Below are 22,667 nucleotides of genomic sequence, written 5' to 3'. Positions count from 1 at the left end.
CCAAAGAATTAGGGCGGGTTCATTTTCAAGAAATTTCTAACCCTGGCTGTGGTGGAATTTTCATCTTCCTGAGGTAGGGCTGCAACCTGATGATTGCCCTGAACACTAGTCATAGCTTGGGCTAGCGCTTGAAAATCTACCCAAAACTCTGCATGTGGCACACTCTCATTCTCAGGATCTACTGGCTGAGGGGGCTGATCATCAACCCTGGACAAAATCTTTACGAGGAGGCATACTCTGTAATTGGAAAAAACAAGTGGATTAGACTGAGAACCAACTTGAGCTCATGCTCACTCGCACAAAATGATCACTGAAAGAAGGGAAACTGATCCTAAGAACATCCTGTAGCCTCTTGCACATAAATGTGGCGCACTATGCACCCATGCACAAGACTCTACTAGATGTAGCTTTTCAGACTCCCTATGACACTCTTGAACCTTAGGCTCTGATACCAAGTTTGTAACACCCAGAGATCCCATCCCAACATGTCACACGGTGCTTATAACCCCAAAGGATCACAAGCTAACCCTTTACTGAAATCTGTACCTGTAAACTGTATAATATTAGAAATAAATGCGAAAACTAGCAATAAGGTTCATCACATCTTTGAATACTCAAAATACAAAAAACTGAATACTAATACATCCATCTAAAAAACCTCTAAACTATCTGGACTGTAGAGTTGATGGGATAGGTCCCCAACTAACTCCATCAACTGAAAATAAATAAAGTCTGAATCAATAATAATAAACTAAGATTCGCCCTCGAAAAAAAAGGACTCACTGCTACTGCTGCTGACTGGGACTGAACTGCTAAGGATACTCTGGATCCTGTGCCTCTAAACCTATGGTGTCAAATAAAACACCATAGCGCAAATGCATCCGTTCAGGAATGTACCAAGTATATAGACGAGGTAGACTAATGCAAGGGATTATGTATGCACAATATCTAAATTGAATAATCATGAAGATTCCACATGAGAAAATATCATGAATGCACAGATTGTGAACACAATCACTGAAACTCTAGATACTAAAACTCAGATACTTCTTTACTGCAGACTGAACTCATAACTGACACTGAGATACTGAATCCCTAACTCATCTAATATTGATAACTGAGAGTCTAGATGTACTTACATTAAGGACTGAATTCTGAGCTAATTGCTTTCGACTGACCGAATTAGAGATCAACTTTTCTAATAGATTATTCTGGAAATAGTTATCAATGATAAGAGGTATGATCATGTCAGAATCTGACAACAAGAATGCTCAACAGAATCTGAGATGGAGATCAAGCCTATCTGATGGGAGATCTCTAGATATGATAATAAGAATACTCAACATGGTCTAAGACTGAGATCAAGCCTCTCTGATGAGAGATCTCTAGATATGATAATAAGAATCTATATATGATACCAAGCCTATCTGATGGGATGGTCCATGAATCAATGAAACTATCTGAGTTCCTCACTGAGATAGACGACTATACCACATAGTCCTAATTTCTAAAGATTGATATTGAAACTGCAACTGTGGAAAGTAGTTACTTAACCGACATGCCCCAACCTAGCACAGGTGGGGTCCAACCTATAACCCCAGTTGGAAGGGTGTCAATACCGTACCATGGGTAAGGATCTCTGTTTGGTCAATCCTCTTTGATGGATGACCCTTACCAAAAAGTCAACCTAAGGCAAAATAATAGTCAAATACTCTCTCTCTGGAGATGACAGCCTTTACTGATAGTGACTTCTGTATCCTGCGCTGGCTACACAGTTCTGGAGTTTAGGGATTGCCACTAATGACTCTGGCCTCTCTTGCTGACGGGAAGAGCGACCATCCCTTCCTTCTCTCAGTGCTAGTTTCTACTCCCAACTAAAAGACTCTAACTGAATCCTTAACTGACCACAACTAAACTATATCTAATACTGATCATGTTTTTAAAAAATTCTGACTGAGTTATGCTAAGATTACTTAGTTCTGTATCTGACAGAAAAAGGTATCGAATCATGGTATTTGACTGATGATATAGAGCTTGAATAGATTACTCAAATCATTTATGAGATTAGATTTGAATAACTGGAATACTATTAGATCTGAGATGATTACAGAACTGAGGCTAGATTACTAGCAATCTAAAGATAACAGAAATAACTGAGATTACTGAGATTTCTTAAGTTTTGCACTTGTCTGAGGATACAGAGTTCTATAGTTCACTGAGTTATGAGAATCATGGATCGACTAAAATTATCAAAAAACTGACATGGGCTCTAGACAACAACTCTATTATCGGGTATAAATACCCCCATGACTCAATAACATAAAAGTAAAGCATAATCATTCTTGACTAGTCATCACCACAATCATTCATTCATCATCATAAGTATTCAAGGGGTCACTTTAAGTATCTCTGAATCACAATCATATAATAACGTAGGGGAAATATGCTACTAGATCGTATTCCATTCAATAAGGTTTTACCTCAACTATTTAATACCTAAATCAGTCTTGACATCTGTGTGGATATCACATGATTTTTGGAAACTTCATACTATCATGTCACAACTTACTTGCTAACCACTTGACATGTATTAAAAGTTTAGCATATATCAAAGAGCACATATTGGGGAATTTACTACTATCACATCCCCACTTGTTCACTAAGGTCCTTCAACAAAACATTAGACAAGCACGAGTTCACACTTATTTGGAAATTTCCATACTATTGTGGCACAATTCATTTTCTAAGGCATTTTATCAAATACTAGGCATGCATGGACTAGCTCACAATTTGGGTTTCCTAGTCAACATACTATAATAGCTCTTATGCTTTACCTAAGCTCTTTATCAAACCTAGGGGGAACATGCTTCACTTATTCAACCATTTATACACCTATTTGACATGAACACATCACATAGAAAGCAACATAAGGAAGATTCATCACAAATATCACATGGATTCCACCTACTAGGGTCAAGGCTCATGAATCTTGTAAACAAATATGAATCAAAACTCAAAAATACATGTAATATCAATTTCAACTAATTCAAATCATTAACAACTCATAAACATAAAAATATTTGAGTTTTGAAGAGGGTTCTTGAGCTTCTTGGATGAAAGGGACCCAAGAATCAATATCTACATACCTTAATCTTTGAAGTTGGATGAATTCTAATGCTTGACACTCTATCCGCACCTGTAATAAATAGTTATCGAAGCCCACACTATAAGGAACTTAATTCTTGAAGAAATCTTGAAGAATTTATGGATGATGTTTGAAAGATTAGGGTTCTTGAATTGAAACCCTAGATATTTTCTTTTAAGAGAATTGGAAGAGTAGTTGAAGGAATTAGGGTTTGGATGGAGTTCCTCATATTTATAGAGACCTTCAAAAGGTGAGAAAAGACAAAAATACCCTTTCCAAAATGTCCTTAAATTTCTAAAAAAATAGTTGACGATATCCGTGACAAGCCGTCAAGTTGGTGATAGGTCATCACGAATTGTCGTCACAAAAGGGTGAAATTTTGAGTTTCTGGTTAAGGTTGACGACATTGGTGATAAGACATCACGGGCGTGATCGATTGTCACAAAATGTTATCACCAGAGGTATAAATCTGCCCAGGGATGATGACATTGGTGATAGGTCATCACGGGCGTGACGGCTTATCACGAATGTCGTCACTCAGTTTTCTAGACTGACATGCTGGAGTAAAATGGGCATAACTCCTTTATTCGATATTGGTTTTTGACAAAATTGGTATCATTGGAAACATAATTCAAAAACCTTTCATTTGATATATAGTAGGTCCTCTAATTCAATATATACGTGGAGCTATGGTTGATTGAAATCGGCCTAAGTTTTGATGCTCACTAAAACTTGAACGATAGGAAAGCTTTGAACTCGTCCTTGAGTTAGGGGGTCTCTATGATCTTAATTCATGATCAAATAGATTCCCACATGATTCAAAGTATTTCATACTTGGGAAGATATTTCTGAAACATTTAGACTCAGATTTTTGCTTTACCAAAGACGCTCTAAGGCTTAGACTGGAAGAGGATTTTGCAGGGCATTACATTATCTCCCCCTTGGAACATTCATCCGCGAATGTCGCTTGATAGACTTAAAATATGGATCAACAAAACCTACTCAAGAAGCAGAAACATTTCAAGGCATGCTTACGCAACTGGAATAACTGATATATAAAGTTCTCACACTGGGCATGCATATCTGATACATGGAATACCCGACTGAATCTACTCATAGTTGAATTCTCTTAACACTCATGCGCAACTGATGCATGGAATTATAACTGGGCTGATCTCAAGAATGCATGACTGATCACACACTGACAAGGTGAACTCATTTCTACTAAATGCAGATATCTAATGCATGAATGTCCGGCTAAGATGACTTTCGAATGCATGACTTGACAATGCAATAACGACTAATGCTAACTTCATAAAGAAAATTTGAACATACATCACGATGAATCTAATGGCATGCAACATCATAATACTATGGGGTATCTCCCCTTTGGGACTCTATGTCCCTCTAAACACACTTCGCTGAAATACTGGGGAGGTGCGCGGGGCACCTACAGACTGGGTCATGATTGACCGATCAAGATTTGAAACTCATGCATGACTCATGATAACATATAAGTTCAAAATGGGAGCAAAGGATTTATCAATGCATGTCATAAAGATGAAGGGCTCATAACATACCCGAGTCTATTTCAGCAGATCTTTCCCGATCAAGCCAAGCCTGAAACGCATGGTGTCTACCCCTTTGAGTCAGCACCCTACATTCTCACATTCTATGGCCTAGATCACCACACCCAAAGCATACATCACTACCGGCTCCACACACACCTTGGTGGCGCCTGCCATACTCTCCACAATGTGGATGGGTACGAACACCACTAGTACTCCTATGGGCTTTGGAGCTTGGCGCTCCCTCAGATTTGACACCCCCAAACACAGGTGCGGGTACAGTAGCTGAAGATAGTGTTAGAACTAAAAATCTCCGACCATACTGAGAACTACTACCACCTTGAGACCCTGACTGCGAGAAACCACGACTACCTGTCTTGGCTCTTTTACTCACTCTCTCTCCTTCATCTTATTGTCCTTAATCTGTTACGCATGCATCATCAGTCTAGAAAGGTCCATATCTCTATGAAGCATAGAAGTCCTATATTTTTTCAACACTAACTCGAATACACCAGTAACAAACTTACTCATACTCGCTCTAGGGTCATCTATCAACTCAGGAGCATACTTAGCTAATTGGTTAAACCTAAGACAATACTCTTTCACGATCATGGAACCTTGCCTTAGGTTCATGAACTCTTCTAACTTAGCCTCTCTCATCCCTAGTGGGAAAAACCTATCTAGAAAGATACTCTGAAACTCTAGCCATGTCACGGGAGCTGCATTTTCCTTTTTACTCTTTTCCCACATCATTACCCAATCATGAGCAATATCCTTCAACCTATAAGATACTAACTCAACACTCTGCTCTTCTAAATAAAGCGGTGGGTCCTCACCTACTGCTAACCCACAGAATTAGGGTGGGTTCATTTTTATGAAACTTCTAACCCTGGCTGCAGTAGAATTCCCATCTTGCTGAGGTGGGGCTACAACTGATGATTTCCCTAAACACTAGTCACAGCTTGGGCTAGCGCTTGAAAAGCTACCCGAAACTCTGCACGTGACACACTCTCATTCTTAGGATCTACTGGCTGAGGGAAAACTAAAGCCACCATGAGAAATGGCCTTCCCAAATATATATACATATATATATACACACATACTCCCTCAGGTCATTTTATATGTCGTCATTTCCATTTTAGTTTGTCCCAAAAAGAATGTCATATTTCCTTATTTGGTAACTATTTAATGGCAATATTCCTATTTTATCCTTACTGGTCCCACTTAATAAGAAAAGACAACTAAAAAGTAAACTTTAAGAGGGGAAATTTTGTGAACTTTACAAAGTCATCATTTATTTATTAAACTCTGTATCTGGTCAAAAGGCGATACATAAAATGGGATGGAGGGTGTGTGTATATATATATATATCAAGTGTGTGTCAAGCAAAAGGTCATATAGAACCCCAACGCTGGAAAATGTGGTTTCCAATGTTTTGTCCCCCCGAGACATAAACTTTCATTGTTCGCTACACAACCCCCTTTAAGAAAAAATTAAAATAATTTGCACATAACTCCAACCATTAACCCGGGAGTCATTCATTGAAGCATTTGCCACTTCGTATCGTCATACCTTTATTTTGAAATCTAAATTAATATGTGAAACCAATCCACACAACCAAATTGGACTTCTAAGTTCCATTAAAATCCAAACCATGCCCACCAAGGCCATCCAAATCCATTTTTATATTCATTTATCCATTAATGCAATGCATTGAGTTCAAAAGCAAGTTGAACTATGCTATTTTCTATAATAAAAGTTAAATTCACAAAGTGGGTTGAGGTTCATGCAATTTCAAGCCAAAATTCATCCAATTTGGGGAAACCCGTGTCCCTCATTCCAACCAATTAAATAATGTACCAATTCACTCCCAAAACATCAATTTGAAGCATAAATAATCAATTCAGAACATGGGACAAATAATTCAATCAGTAACAACCAAAACCTCTCAACCCAGTTTCAAAACCCATAATTTAAATCACATAGAAATCCATGCAATTATGCCATAATGTAAATTTAAAGTTTAGGGAAGAGAAACATGGCTGAAACACTCAAGAACTTGAAATAAATTTGAATTTTAGAGCCCGAATGATGAATGCACTATGAAAACCTTGAATATTATTGGGTTTTAAGTTTTAAGAGAGAATGGATGATTTTGATCTTTGAAAACTGAAGAAAAGAGGCTTATTTTATGTTTAAAGTTCGTACAAGAAGTAAAAAGACCAAAAGCCCCTCACCCCAAATAAAAAAACAAAATTGGATGAAATTAACACCTTGGCATGGCACGCCGTTACCGCAGAGGTTAACCTTCGTGCCATGCCAATATCATGGAGGCTAGCCTCCATAGCACGGTGATATCTCGGAGGTACACTGCCTCAGAATTCTAAAATAGCCCTGAACCCGTTCCAAAAATTTCAAAACTTTCCCAAATTACCAATTTAACATCCCTAAATACAATTCAAGTCAAAAATTGATATTACACATATAGGAGGGTCAAAAATAAAATCATCAAAAATTTAAGGAGTCTTATATTATCACCCATTAGGTCATTCATCCCTAAATAATGAGTTAGGACACTTTTAGTAAGAGAATAGAAAGAATACACCAGAATCAATTGACAAACTCACAAAAATGACAAAAGGAAAACTAAACTCATACCTAAAGCACTTTAATCCACCCTGGGAACAATAATGGGTATTTGGCCTTCATATTTTCCTCATCTTCCCATGTAGCCTTTTCTACCTTTTGGTTTCTCCAAAGAACCTTCACTGAATCTACATCTTTGGTCCTCAACCTATGAACTTGCCTATCCAATATCTCAACCACGACTTTCTCAAAAGACAAGAAATCTGTAACACCAATATCCTCAATAGGGACTATCAAGGAAGGATCACCCATACACTTTTTCAGCATGAAATATGAAAAATGGGATGAATGGAACCCAAACTCATAGGCTAATCCAACTCATATGCCACATTCCTAATTCTCCTTAAATTGTGATATGGACCAATGTAACATGGACTAAACTTGCCCTTTTTCCTAAACCTCATGACTCCTTTCATAGGAGACACCTTCAAGAACACCCAATCAGTTACCTCAAACTCCAACTTTCTTCGTCTTACATTTGCATAAGACTTTTAACGACTCTAAGAAGTCCTAAGTCTTTCTCTAATTACCCTTACCTTCTCCATGGCTTGGTGAACTAAGTCAGGACCAAACAATCTAGTCTTACCAACCTCAAACTATCCAGTAGAAGACCTACACCTCATATCATAAAGAGCCTTTAAATGAGCCATCTGAATTCTTGAATAATAACTATTATTGTATGAAAACTCAATAAGAGGTAAATGATCAACCCAACTTCCCTTAAAATCAATCACACAGGCCCTTAGCATATCTTCCAAATTCTGAATAGTATGTTTCATTTGTCCATCTATTTGAGGGTGGAAAGCGGTCCTAAGGTTCACCTGTGTACCTAAACCTTTCTGAAATGAACACCAGAAGTGAGATGAGAACTTCGTTCCTCGACCAAAAATGATGGACATGGCACACAATGCAACTTTAAAATCTCCTGAATGAATAACTTTGCATAATCCTCTCTTTAGTAGTTAGTCCTCACAGACAAGAAGTGATCGAACATAGTTATTCCATTCATAATGACCCAAATCAAATTATACTAATTGCAAGACCACGAAAGACCCATAATGAAATCCATATTGACCATCTCTCACTTCTACATAGGAAACTCTATCGCTTGGGACATACCACATGACCTCAAGTGTTTAACCTTGAACAACTGATAAAACATGCACCCAGTAATAAAATTTTCCATATCACTCATCATATTATTCTGCCAATAGATCTCCTTCAAGTCATGGTGTTGAGCCTAGATGAACTGTATACCTAGACTCATGAGACTGAGTCAAAATCCTCTCCCGTAGCCCATCAACATCAGGAACACACAACCTACCTTGGTACCTAAGACTACCATCTCCCCCAATCCCAAAAACCATAAACTTTTGTTGACCCACATCATCCTTAACCTGTATAAGTATGGGATCCAACACCTACTTCTTTTTCAACTTAGTACCAAGAGATGATTTAACCACTACTTGAACAATGACTCCTTCATTTTTGGAGTCTAAAAAATAGACTCCTAAGTTAGCCAACCTATGAATGTCATTCACTAATACTCTTTTCTCTTTATCAACATGGTATAAGCTCTACATAAACAACCTTCTAAGAGTATCAACAATAATATTAGCTTTACCTAGATGGTAGTGAAGACTCATGTAATAATCCTTAGGAAATTTGAGCCACATTCTTTACCTTCAATTCCTATTGTGTAAACACATACTGCAAGCTCTTATGATCTGAATAGATATCCATATGAACCCCACATAGATAATGGCACTAAATTGACATAACTTGAATCAGGGCATAGTCGTATCGGGTGCCTGAAGCCTAACTAGGACCAAAAACCACCCCCAATAACAAACCATAACCTCCATACACCCCATGTCGAATGAATTATGAATATATATAACATAACAAAATGTAACAATCATAAATCTAATATAGTTAACCGAAATCATCCATAATACCAATACCAATGACAAAGCTAACAAAAATGTCGACACCACCCATACCAACCCATAGTAGTCTCACAAAGCCTCTATCCAAAAGTAAAATAATATTCAGATAGTATATGCCCTGGACCATAGCAAAAACCAAAGTCTAAGAAATAACCAAAGTATGAAGACAAGACCATAACATGAAATAGAGCCATCCGGAGTATGGTAGCTCACCACTTCAATCAAACTTTTAAGTTATTCTTGAATCCGATCAATGAGCAAAAGGAGTAGTATGGCCATTTTTTGCATCGCATGGGGATAAGTGCCCAAAGATAGGTTAGCAGTTGAATGCTAACATGCACTCAGGATAAGGATAAAATAATGCCTATATTTAAAACCAAGTAAATAACCATATGCATTTACATCCATATATATATATATATATATAAAATCCATGTCGGGGAGGGAACCAGGTTTAGCTTGCTACTACCAAAAAAGGCCAAAAAATGACAACCAACATCATGTTACTGGACAAAATCAACAGAAAAGTGATGCGATCACTTGCGTTGTAAAAAGGACCATTGTTTTTGAAAATGACGGCCTGCGTCGCTTATTTTACAATGAACAACGTCGCTTTTTGGAAAAAAAGTTTTTTTAGTTATTTTTAGAAAAAGCGACGTTGTGCGTCGTTTTTTGTATTTCATGTGAAGAACAAATGATGAACAAAAACTAACGAACAACATCATTTTATTAAAGAAAAATAAATATATTTTTTAAAAAAACGACACCATCCGTTACTTTCTAAAAATAATATTATCTTTCTCCAGAAAAGGCGATGTTGTTCGTCGTTTTTTGTTCTTTGTAATGAAGAAAAAAAGCGACGAACAACATCGTATTTTTGAAAATTAATTTTAAATAATTTCAGAAAAGCGACAGACAAAAGGGACCCTATATGTCACATTTCTACATTTTTGTTTGGATGCAGAAATTTGCATTTTCTGCGTCCCATCTTCCAAATAAAAATACAATTCAATATATACATCCTCATGCAATACACATTTCTAAAATAACCATACAATGCACTAGATTATCAAAATATTTAAGCAATTCAAATCAACAACACTTAAACAATCAATCTAACATAAAAAACACTTAATAATTAATCCAACAACATCCAAAACACTTAAAAAATCCCAAAGTTTTTTCATTAGAGTCTATAGGCATCCTAGATTTCTTCTTAGCAGTTGACTTCGAACTCTGATCAGGATGAGGCCAATCACCGTCACCACAAAATGTCATCTGTATGCAAGTTTCTATCAAAACATATAAAAATCAAGTCATTAGTTCATATTTCATGTAACTACACTTAACTATTTTCAAGTTACTAGTACACATTTCAAGTCACTACACTCAAACCATTTTCTAATAGCTAAGTGATATTTTATGTCACTCTACTTAACAATTTTCAAGCAACTAATTCACATTTCAAGTAACTACTCTTAACCATTTTCAAGTCACTACTACACACTTCAAGTCACTACACTTAGCCATTTTCAAGTCACAAGTTTACAACTTCAAATAACTACACTTAATTATTTTCGAGTCACTACACTTAATAATTTTTAAATAACTTATTCACATTTAAAGTTACTTGTATACATTTCAAGTCACTACACTCAAATCATTTTGAAATAGCTAATTGACATTTCATGTCATATACTTAACCATTTTCAAGTAACCATATTTAACCATTTTCAATTCACTAGTACACATTTCAAGTCACTGCACTTAACCATTTTCAAATAACTGATTCACATTTCAAGTCACTACACTTAACCATTTTCAAGTTACTAGTACACATTTCAAATAACTATACTTAACCATTATCAAGTAACTACTTCACATTTCAAATAACTACACTTAACCATTTTTAAGTCAGTATACTTAATCATTCATTTCAAGTCACTATACTTAACCACTTTCAAGTAACTAATTCACATTTCAAGTAACTACACTTAACCATTTTCAAGTCACTAGTACACATTTTAAGTCACTATACTTAATCATTTTCAAGTAACTACACTTAACTATTTTCAAGTTACTAGTACACATTTCAAGTCACTATACTTGATCATTTCAAAGTCACTAGTATACATTTCAAGACACCACATTCAATTATTTTCAAGTCACAAGTTCACAATTTCAAGTAACTTAGTTCACATTTCAAGTGACTACACTTAATCATTTTCTAGTCACAAGTACATATTTCAAGTCACTACACTTAAACATTTTAATATCACAAGTATACATTTAAGTAAACACTTAATCATTTTAAAGTCACAAGTTCACAATTTCAAATGACTAAACCTAACCATTTTAAAGTCACTAGTATACATTTCAAGTCACTACACTTAGCCATTTTCAACTCACTAGTATACATTTCAAGTGACTACACTTGGCAATTTTCAAGTAACTAGTTTAAATTTCAAGCCACTACACTTAACCTTTTTTCAGTCACTAGTACACATTTCAAATCACTACACTTAACTATTTTCAGTTAACTAATTCACATTTCAAGTCGCTATTCTTAACCATTTTCAAGTAACTATTTTTTATTATTTTTAAGTTATTTGTACACATTTAAATACACTTAACCATTTCTAAGTCATAAGTTTACAATTTCAAGTAACTACACTTAACCATTTTCATGTCAGAAGTTCACAATTTCAAGTAACTACACTTAATCATCTTCAAGTAACTACACTTCATCATTTTCAAGTCACTAGTACACATTTCAAGTCACTACACTCAAACCATTTTCAAATAGCTAATTGACATTTCAAGTCACTATACTTAACCATTTTCAAGTAACTACACTTAACCATTTTCAAGTCACTAGTACACATTTCAAGTGACTACACTTGACCAACTTTAAGTAACTAATTCACATTTCAAGTCACTACACTTAACCATTTTTAAGTCATCAGTATACATTTTAAGTCATTACACTTAATCATTTTCAAATAACTAATTCACATTTCAAGTCATTATACTTAACCCTTTTCAAGTTCACTTTTTATATAACTACACTTAACCATTTTCAAGTCACTAATCCACTTCTCAAGTGACTACACTTTATCATTTTGAAGTCACTAGTACATATTTCAAAACACTACCCTTGATCATTTTCAAGTCAAAAATTCATGTTTCAAGTGATAACACTTAACTATTTTCATGTCTCTAATTCACATTTCAAGTGACAACGCTAAACCATTTTCTAGTCATGAATTCATATTTTAAGTGACAACACTTATCCATTTTCAAATAATGAATTCACATTTTGAAGTGATTACACTTTACTAATTACAAACACAAGTTCACCTTTCAAGTAGCTACACTAAACCATTTTCAAGGCACTAATCCACTTCTCGAGTGACTACACTTTGATCACTTTAAAGTCACTAACACACATTTCAAAACACTACACTTTATCGTTTTCAAGTCACAAATTCTTATTTCAAGTGACAACGCTAAACCATTTTCTAATCATGAATTCACATTTCAAGTGACAACACTAAACCATTTCAAGTCATGAATTCACATTTCAAAGTGATTACACTTTACTAATTCCAAAAGACAAATTCATCTTTGACTGATGAAAATTACCATAATTAATCAATTAACAAGGCTGCATGTCCTAATTTTAGGAAAATCACTGGTAAATAATTCATCACCAAATCTTAATTTTACCGAAAATATATGATGCAATATTAGCATATCACATACATAATCAGTTTTCACTCATAAAATTAGAGTTAAACGAAGGATCATAAAAATTGGAGATTTTCAAATATGTCAATCCAAGCACATAAACACATACGAGATTAAAAGATTCGATTCTAAATTCATAATCAAATTTCATAAATTTGAATCTAATAAAACAGTCAGAAAAGAAAAAGAAAAGAAATGATAGAAGACAGTAATAAACTGTCATGGAATTAAACTAAGAGATCAAACTAGGACTGATTCTTTTGAATCTATCACAAATTACAATATATTTCGGCAAAAACCAGTGGGATAGTAATGGAAGGGTTGGGTTGGTTCGTAGGCGACTGAAAACACGACAGTGTGAGGAAGAAGATGAAAATATCAATCGATCGGTGGTCAACCCATATGCAACAGATCGATGATGCTGGGGAGTCGACAACTGTTAGGACCATTTGGTTGGTTGTTATCGTTGATGGAGCACTGGAGACGGTTGGGTTTGCCGATGGATTTCTAGTATTGTCTTAGCAGTGATATAATTGGCTTGGATTCACCAGCGGTGGAAGTAGTGGTTGTTGTGGGGTTTGCTGGTTGAGCGGCGACCATTTGGTGAAGCCGTCGGAGAAAGAGAAAGAAGAGAAGGGAGGTGGGGTTCCATCGACTAGTGGGAGAAAGTGGTGGCTTGGTGTGGTTGTTGTTTTAGGGTGAGAAAGTTGAGAGGGATATGGATGTGTGGCGGCTGATTGAGTGTGAAAAAACATGAGATTAGGTTTGGTTGTTTTATTTAAGAAGGGAAGAAAGGCAACTTGATCTCAACCGCTGGATTAATTTTAATCAACGCTTGGGATTAAAACAATGAAATAGTGATTTAAAAATACGTCAATAATTGAATTTTAATTTTGGGTCAAAATTGATATCAATTCTAGCTAAAATTGACACAAATTGTGTATAAAATGGCTAGAATTTTAATAAACTAGGAAAATTGAATTGAATTAGGTTGATATTTAATACATATAGTAACTATATAAAATTAATATTATAAATTAAAATTATTATTTTTAGATTAATTATAAATAAATTATGTAAATAAAATTAATGATGCCAATCACATAATAATGTCAATGCATTTCGTAATCTACAAACAATTTTCGATTAATTAATTTTTGAATATGGTATTATACACACACATATATATCATAATACCACGTATTAATCTTATGGATTATCGATTAATTAGCTTCATTATTAATACTTTAATAGTTTATTATCACCTCGATCATATGATGTTAATGTATTATTCAAAATATTTGGATATATAGATTCAGTTAGCTAACTTTTGACTACTATGCACATCACTACACAAGAGACATGTATGTGTATATATATGTATGTATGTATATATTTGATTGACTATTAACTTTGAAATACATAATATATACATCACATACATGAGTATATTACCCTCGTAACACAATGAATTTCATATATACTCTAATGAATTATCGTTTAATTTATCTTACATTGTTATATTATAACTTCAATAGTATATTATTATCTTGATCAATTGATCGTATGATATCAATGTATTCAATATATAATTGAATACATTTAGTTAGCTTTGAGCTACATACATAACTACATGAGATATACATACATACATACACACATATATATTTATATACACAAACACACACAATCTCAAAAATGTACATGTGGTAGATTTTTAATTAAAATTTATTTTTATTTTTTTTTAAAAAAGAAAAAAACGACCACAAGTGGTCGCTTACCATCATCCGTGATCTATTTTTGTTGGTCGATTTTTCTGTTTCTTGTTACTAATCTAAGAGAAAAATTACAACCATAGCGGCGGCGGATTAAGAGCAGCGATGACGGGAGGAGAGAGCAGTGGCAACGGATTGAAATTCATGAGAAAGGAAGAGAGAGAAACAACTAAAAGATAAATGAGGAAAAAAGAGAAATAAAATTGGGGTGTTTCCCTAATAGGTGTTTGACTATAAATTTGGATGAAAAAGCGGTGTATAAAATTGTCATTGTCTGTCGCTCTTTGAAAAATTCTATATTTAATTTAATTTTTAAAAATATAAAAATTATTAATTTATTAGTAAATTAAAAATATCAAATATCGATGGATGATGTTATTTTCATAATTTAATTTTTATTTATTTTTTTAAAAAGCTACACTATTGGTCACTTTTTTAAAAAATATAAGAAAATTAAAAATAATTAAAAATTACAATGGATAGCGTTGCTTTTATAGAATTAACATTTTAAAAAATAAAAAATTATAGTGACATTGTCCGTCAATTTTAATAAAAATAAAAAAATAAAAATTAAATTCAAAAATCGACATGCAACATCGCTTTTAAAAATTAATTATTATTATTTTTAAATAAATAACGACACTATTTGTCACATTTATTAAAAAATTATAAATTATTGGTTAATTATTTGACACAATAATCCGCCAAAAAAAGTGACGGATATTAAGAAGTTGGCCTTTGATTTAAATAAAAAATAAATAAAATTAAAACTAAATAAAAAAAGAGACGGACAATGTCGCTTTTCTCATCGCTTTTTAAAAGCGACACTGCTTGTCACTTTTTATGTGTTGTTTTTTGGCCTTTTTTTAGTAGTGTGCATTTAAAATCAATAACCTGGCTTTTTGTAGTTTAACCATCCTAGAACCACCCACGGGCTATATGGGTCCATGTTACCCCTTGAACGTGGCTAGAGCGTGTCGCCGCATGTACTAGAGATATCATAGAGGCAGGGGATTCCCGTGTACCCTTCACCCTCCATGATACATATATACAAGTATAACTTAGGGGATTCTCGTGTATCCCACAAGTATATGGTCGCCATGACCAATCCTTATGTCATAAAACATAAGTTTCCAGTGTCCGTCTATTGGACTCACACCTTCACGGTTAGCTATCACAACCTTCCATTATTGCCCAATTAAAATATTAGCACACAACCAAACCACAAATTTCATGTATTATTAACCAAGGTTATAAGAAGTGGTACGACTATAGCTTGCAAGCAATGTCCTTAGCCAATCACCTAGGGGTTTCCCATATACCCCGTAGGTACCATTATTAGATTTACTTGGGGGATTCCCATGTACTCCACAAGGTTCTTAAATCAAAGCCATGGCTACCAAGGACTTTCCATTTATCTATTAAAACTATTTAACCAATTTAGGTTGCATTACCATATTATATAATGCAAAGTTTTCAATGAAAGTCCAACTATGTAATAAAAGCATTCTCATGGGCATTTTAACAAACATGTTGAGGGTATATAGTTTTCAAAACCAAAACTAAGTACCAATTGACTATTCCATGCAACCACATGTTCAAACCACCATTATAATATGAAATCCATATGTAAAAACATAGGAAAGCATAAATCAAGCATTAATAATTTTTCCATGAAAATGCCTTTAGATGAACTAACAATGTGGGACGAGCAACATGCCTTAGATTATGAAGAAGATAGAGAGAAATCACCTATTTAGAGCCTTAATTGACCACCTTGAAGGAAACCCCAACCTTTGCTTAACCTAAGAGATTGAGAGCGATTTGTGAGAGTTTTTGAGTGTTTAAGATTATAATAATAGGGTAAATAAAGTCCCAATAGTGTTTTAGGTCATGGGGTCATAATGAGTTATGAGGGGAAATGTCAAGAATACCCCCAACTTAAACTCTAAAAATTCTTGTAGGAGGATATGACTCCACCACCCAAACGGTACTCTATCATCAAGTGGTACCCACCACTCGTATCCTATATAGAATGTTGGACCCCAACACTGTCCAGCATATAACCACCAAGTCCACTCGTACCCAAGAATATGATAATTACCCTTAACCCTTACCTATGATAGAATTAAGAGAGGTTAGACACCATCTAACATACGAGTTGGACTATACTACTCGTACCCTATCCCCATGACTCATGGTGAGCCACTTGTACTCAAATCCAAGTTAATTTACCAAATTTTAGATTAAGTGAAAGATCAAATAATCAACCCGTCACGAACCATACAACCCGTACCTACCAAACCGTAACCACACTAGAAACTATCCCACCAAACACTGTCCAACATATGAGATGGGTAACCTGACCCGTACCTTCACCATACAGCTCATATGGTGAGTCTTATGATTAGCAGAAGACTCAAAACTTTAGGAAATTATAAGGATCAAAACCCAGGGTGTTTCAATTCTTCGCCACATGGATCATTCATCTTTGAATGAAAGAAAAAGGCATTACAAGCACAATTCACATCCAAACACCTCAACTCTAAACTTTAACGAAGTTAGAAACAAAGATGCAAGAAAACAATTTTTCCCTTAATAAAGTTTGAAAACAAAGGTATGATGAATAACCCATACCTTCTGCATGAATTTCTAGAATAGAAAATAGTAACGGATACTTGGACTTCATGTCCTCTTATGCTTCCCAAGTAGCTTATTCAACCTTGTTGTTCCTTCATAGAACCTTAACCAAAGCTACATCCTTAGTCTATAATCGACGAACTTGCCGATCCAAGATCTCAATTGAGACCTCTTCATAAAATAAAATATATGAGATACCAATATCTCTAACAGGCATGCTTTGATATGGATCACCCATACACTTCCTCAACATAGAAACATGGAACACCGAATTAATGGAGCTCAAACTAGAAGGAAACTCCAAATCATATGCAACCTTGCCAACCCTTCTCAAACCTAAGTAAGGACCGACATATTGAGGATAGAGCTTCCCCTTCTTAACAAACCTCATCACTACATTCATGGGAGAAACCTATAAGAAAACCTTGTCCCCAACTTCAAATTCTAACTCTCTTTGCCTCGCATTGATCTGAGGTGTATTTATGTGCTTTAGTTTTGTCATCCTAGCCTATTTATCCTTATTTTGTGGACAATTCATACACTTTATGTGTTAATGATGATATAAATAAGCATATAAGTATTTAATTATGTGATTATATTATTTAATGGCGTTTTCAAATAAGTTTAGGTTCAAATTGATCATTTAGAGTCTAGACGAGAAAACTAGTTTTACTAGCTTGAGCTAAGTGTTGTTCTAGCTGATCGCGATGGATTCTATTGTGTATAATGATTTACTAATGGTATGAATGTGTAATTATGTATGGAACAACTTTTATAGTGTTTAAAGTACATTTGAATAAATCCAAGAGTCAAAACCAAGTTAAAGATCAAAGGGGCAAAACTTGTATTCTTAGCTTAAGTTTCTAGTTTGTCGTCTTGGATATCGTGTTGTTTTGAGCTCTAATTTGTTGTTTTTAATGATATAGGATAATAGGTGAGTTGATTATAATAATATATGAATTATATAAAAGCTTCAAATCAACTTTAAACTACTCAAAAAGTCTTGGAATGGATCAACGAAAGCACAAGACACAACTTGACACAATTTGGACACTGGGAATGTCTACGGCGCATCACGGTACCAAACCATGGCCATAGGGATTATGCCACACATGGTTGGCTTAAAAATGGACGCAAAACAGTGGTTATTTATGATAAGGGCATGTGTATCTGTTATACACTCAAAACTAGCCTCACGACGCAGTCTAGAGAAAAATGCGGTAGTTTTGTCCACTTATAAATAGGACACTTGTATTTGATGTTCTACACGTTGGAAGTCTTGGAAACTTGTAGAGGGGATGGAAAATAATTAAATTAGAGTTTTTATATCTTTAATTTAGTTTGTTTATGGATTTTAACATATTTTCCATGATTGTGACTACAGTTATGTCTATTAGCGGCTAAAAGCCCCCTTTCTGGGGTTAAGGCCAGGAATATGTTTACTTTAACTTTGAATTGAATTTGTTTGGATTGCTTATCATATTTAGTTGCTTGTTCATATTTATTTTAAATATTTTAAGGAGTATCTAACCTTAGAATACATATATTGTCGAGCTTGTGAACTCAGGAGGGGGAAAAGGAAGATAGAACGTGGGGATGAATAGAGTAAGGTTCTTATTCTTTTATGAAATAAGGAATTTGAATTTGAATCTAGGATAAGGATATACCTAGAAGACTTTCTTGGTTCACATATAGGATGATAGCTTCATGCATCTAATTTGATTATTACATCCCTACTCAATGTTGTAGTTGTAATGTCCAAGTTAGGTAGAAGATTAGAGGTTGGGAAACCATGGTCATGCAATAAACCCTACAAATCAACAACCATGATAAGTAGTCTAACTAATGAAGTTCAATGTCATAGTATGATTGTTCGTAAGACTTAACCCTGGGTCTCTATCCATTGATTGTCCAAAGTCATTACTTTTCTGCATTAGTTACTTTACTTTTAGTTTACACCTCTAAAACTCGCTTGGTAACTTTATCTCAATAGTTGAACTAAAATTGGATAAGTTGTCAACACAAGTATCTGAGGGGTCGATATTCGGCTTTATTTAAGGCCATTGTATTATTTGGTGAGACCACGTACACTTGTGTGTGCTCTTGTGCGCAACACACATCCGCATAGAACTTTTGGTGACTTTGGGTGAGCCAAATCCGTGCAAAACATCTCTGCCTTACCTACCTCAAACCACCCAATAGGATATCTACATCTCCTACCATACAAGGCTTCAAATAGAGCCATCCCAATGCTAGAGTGATATATATTATTGTAAGAAAACTCTATAAAAGGTAAATGATCAAACCAGCTACCACCATAGTCAATCACATACGCATGAAGCATATCTTCCAACATATGAATAGTCCTTTCTGCTTGCCCATCCGATTGCGGGTGAAAAGCAAAACTAAGACTCATCTTAGTCCCTAACCCTTTCTCAAATTATTACCAAAAGTGAGATGTAAATTGTATGTCACAATCTAAGATGATAGAGACATGTACCCTATGAAGCTTTACAATCTCATCAAGATACAACCTCGCATAATTCTCAGTTGAAAAGTTAGTCCTCACTGGAAAAAAGTGAGCCGACTTTATCATCCTATCCATGATGACCTAAATCGAATCAAAATGATTTCGAGACCGGGGAAGACCAGTAATGAAATCCATGTTGATCACTTTTCATTTCCATTCGGGAAATTCAATTTTTTTGTACAATCTTTTGGGCCTCATGTGCTTAACTTTCACTTGTTGACACAACATTCACTTGGCCATAAAATCTGCCACATCTCTCTTCATACTATTCCACTAATATATCTTCTTAAGGTCATGATACATCTTCGTCGAACCAGGATAAACAACATATCATGATTCATGCACCTCATCCAAGATCCTCCCTCGCAAACCATCGACGTCGGGAACACATAACCTTCCTTAGTACCGTGAGGTACCATCACCTTTTGCTTACCTACATCACCCTTGATTTTTATCAAGGCAGGATCTAATATCTGTTTCTCCTTGATTTCAAAATCAAGAGACGACTGTGCCACCTTCTAAATGAACACACCACCATCCTTAGAGTCCAAGAGAAAAACTCCAAGGTTAGCTAAACAGTGAATACCCTTCACCAATTCCCATTTGTTTTTATCAACATGAGCAAGACTCTACATGGATAACCTGCTAAGAGCATCATCAACCACGTTAGCTTTACCTGGGTGGTAGTGAAGACTCATGTCATAGGCCTTAAGAAGATCAATCCATCTCCTTTTCCTGAGGTTAAGCTTTTTTTGAGTAAGCAAATACTGCAGGCTCTTATGATCGAAGAAGATATCCACGTGCACCCCATACAAATAATGCCGCCAGATTTTCAGTGCAACAACCATAGCTAATAATTCCAAATCATGAGTCGGATAATTCCTCTCATGCACCTTGAAATGCCTAGAAGCATAAGCTATCACCTTACCACACTGCATTAACGTACAACCAAGTCCCTCAAGGGATACATCATAGTAAACCACAAGGCCATCAGTTTCTTCAAGCAAAGTCAAAATCGGAGCCACAGTGAGCTTATCTTTTAGCTTCTCGAAACTACCCTCACAAGCATCAAACCACAAGAAGTTTACCTTTTTCTTAGTCAGCCTAGTCAATAGGGCAGCTATAAAAGAAAAAATTTCCACAAACCTCCTGTGATAACCAGCTAAACCCAAAAAGCTCTGAATATCGATTGAAGTCGTGGGTCTAGGCCACTTCTTAACCACAAAAACCTTTTGTGGATCTACCATGATCTCCTCACTAGAAATAATATGATCCAAAAAAGTGACAGAGTTCAATCAGAACTCACATTTAGAGAATTTGGTATACAACTGTTGTTCTTTCAGAGTTTACAACCTAACTCGAAGGTGGTAGGCATGATCTACCTCACTCTTAGAGTACAATAGAATTTCATCTATGAACATAATAACAAGCAGATCTAAAAACTGATGGAAGACCCTATTCATTAAATCTATGAATATCGCTGGGGCATTAGTCAAATCAAATGACATCACCAAGAACTCAAAGTGCCCATACCGGGTACGAAAATCTATCTTAGGTATATCCACCTCCCTAATCTTAAGGTGATGATACTTGGATCAAAGATTAATCTTAGAAAATAATTTGGCATGCTTCAACTAATCAAACAAGTCATCTATCCTTGGAAGAAGGTACTTATTCTTTACTGTCAGCTTATTCAATTATCGATAATCAATACACATTAGAAGGGAACCATCCAATTTACACATGAAAATCACCGTGCACCCTAAGAGGACACATAGGATGGACGAAACCCTTATATTAAAGATCTTTTAGTTGCTTCTTAATTTTCTTCAATTCAACTGGAGCCATTCTATATGAAGGAATAGAAATTGGATGAGTGTCCAAAACAAGATCGATCCCAAATTCCATCTCCCTATTAGAAGGGACACTAGAAAGGTCATCAGGGAAGACCTCAAAAATCCATTCACCACCAGAACCAAATGCAAAAAAAGACCTTAGAAACATTAACTCAGACCAAGTGATAGAGACATCCCTTAGAGATTAATCTTCGATCTCTAAGATATGATATAAACTTCCTCTTAGGAGATAGGGAACCACCCTCCCACTCAATAATCGACTCATTAGGGAATTTAAAGACAACCCTATGGTTCCAATAATCTAAGGATGCATAGCCTGTGTGTAACCAATCTATCCCCAGAATAACATCAAAATCCATCATATCTAATTCATACAAATCCACCAAAGTCTCCTTACGACCAACAGATACCAAACACCCCTTATAGACTCTTTTAGTAATAATAGAGTTACCTATCAGGTAGAAATAGAAAAAGGGTCTGAAACACACTCCAAAATAAAACCAAAATACACAGCCACAAATGAGGTCACAGAAGAGATACTCTAGATCAAGTAAAAAATGCATCAGGGGAAAAGAGTTGTAACATACCAGTCACGACATCAGGCGATGCCTCAGACTCATATTGGGTAATGAGAGCATAAAAGCAATTCCAACTAGTGTCGAAAGTAGATGGTGCACCCTCTGGTGCTGGAGCTAAAGATGAAGCAATCGAAACCTTGTTTGCCCCAGAGGCAACCTTACCAATATGACAGTTTCTAAGAATATGGTCTTTCTGACCATAACTGAAGCACCTGTCCCTAATCTCATCA

The sequence above is a fragment of the Capsicum annuum genome, chromosome 9 (assembly GCF_002878395.1).
Source record: "Capsicum annuum cultivar UCD-10X-F1 chromosome 9, UCD10Xv1.1, whole genome shotgun sequence".
NCBI lineage: Eukaryota > Viridiplantae > Streptophyta > Magnoliopsida > Solanales > Solanaceae > Capsicum > Capsicum annuum.
The sequence above is the reverse complement of the archived record's forward strand: the minus strand, read 5'-3'. Positions refer to the sequence as shown.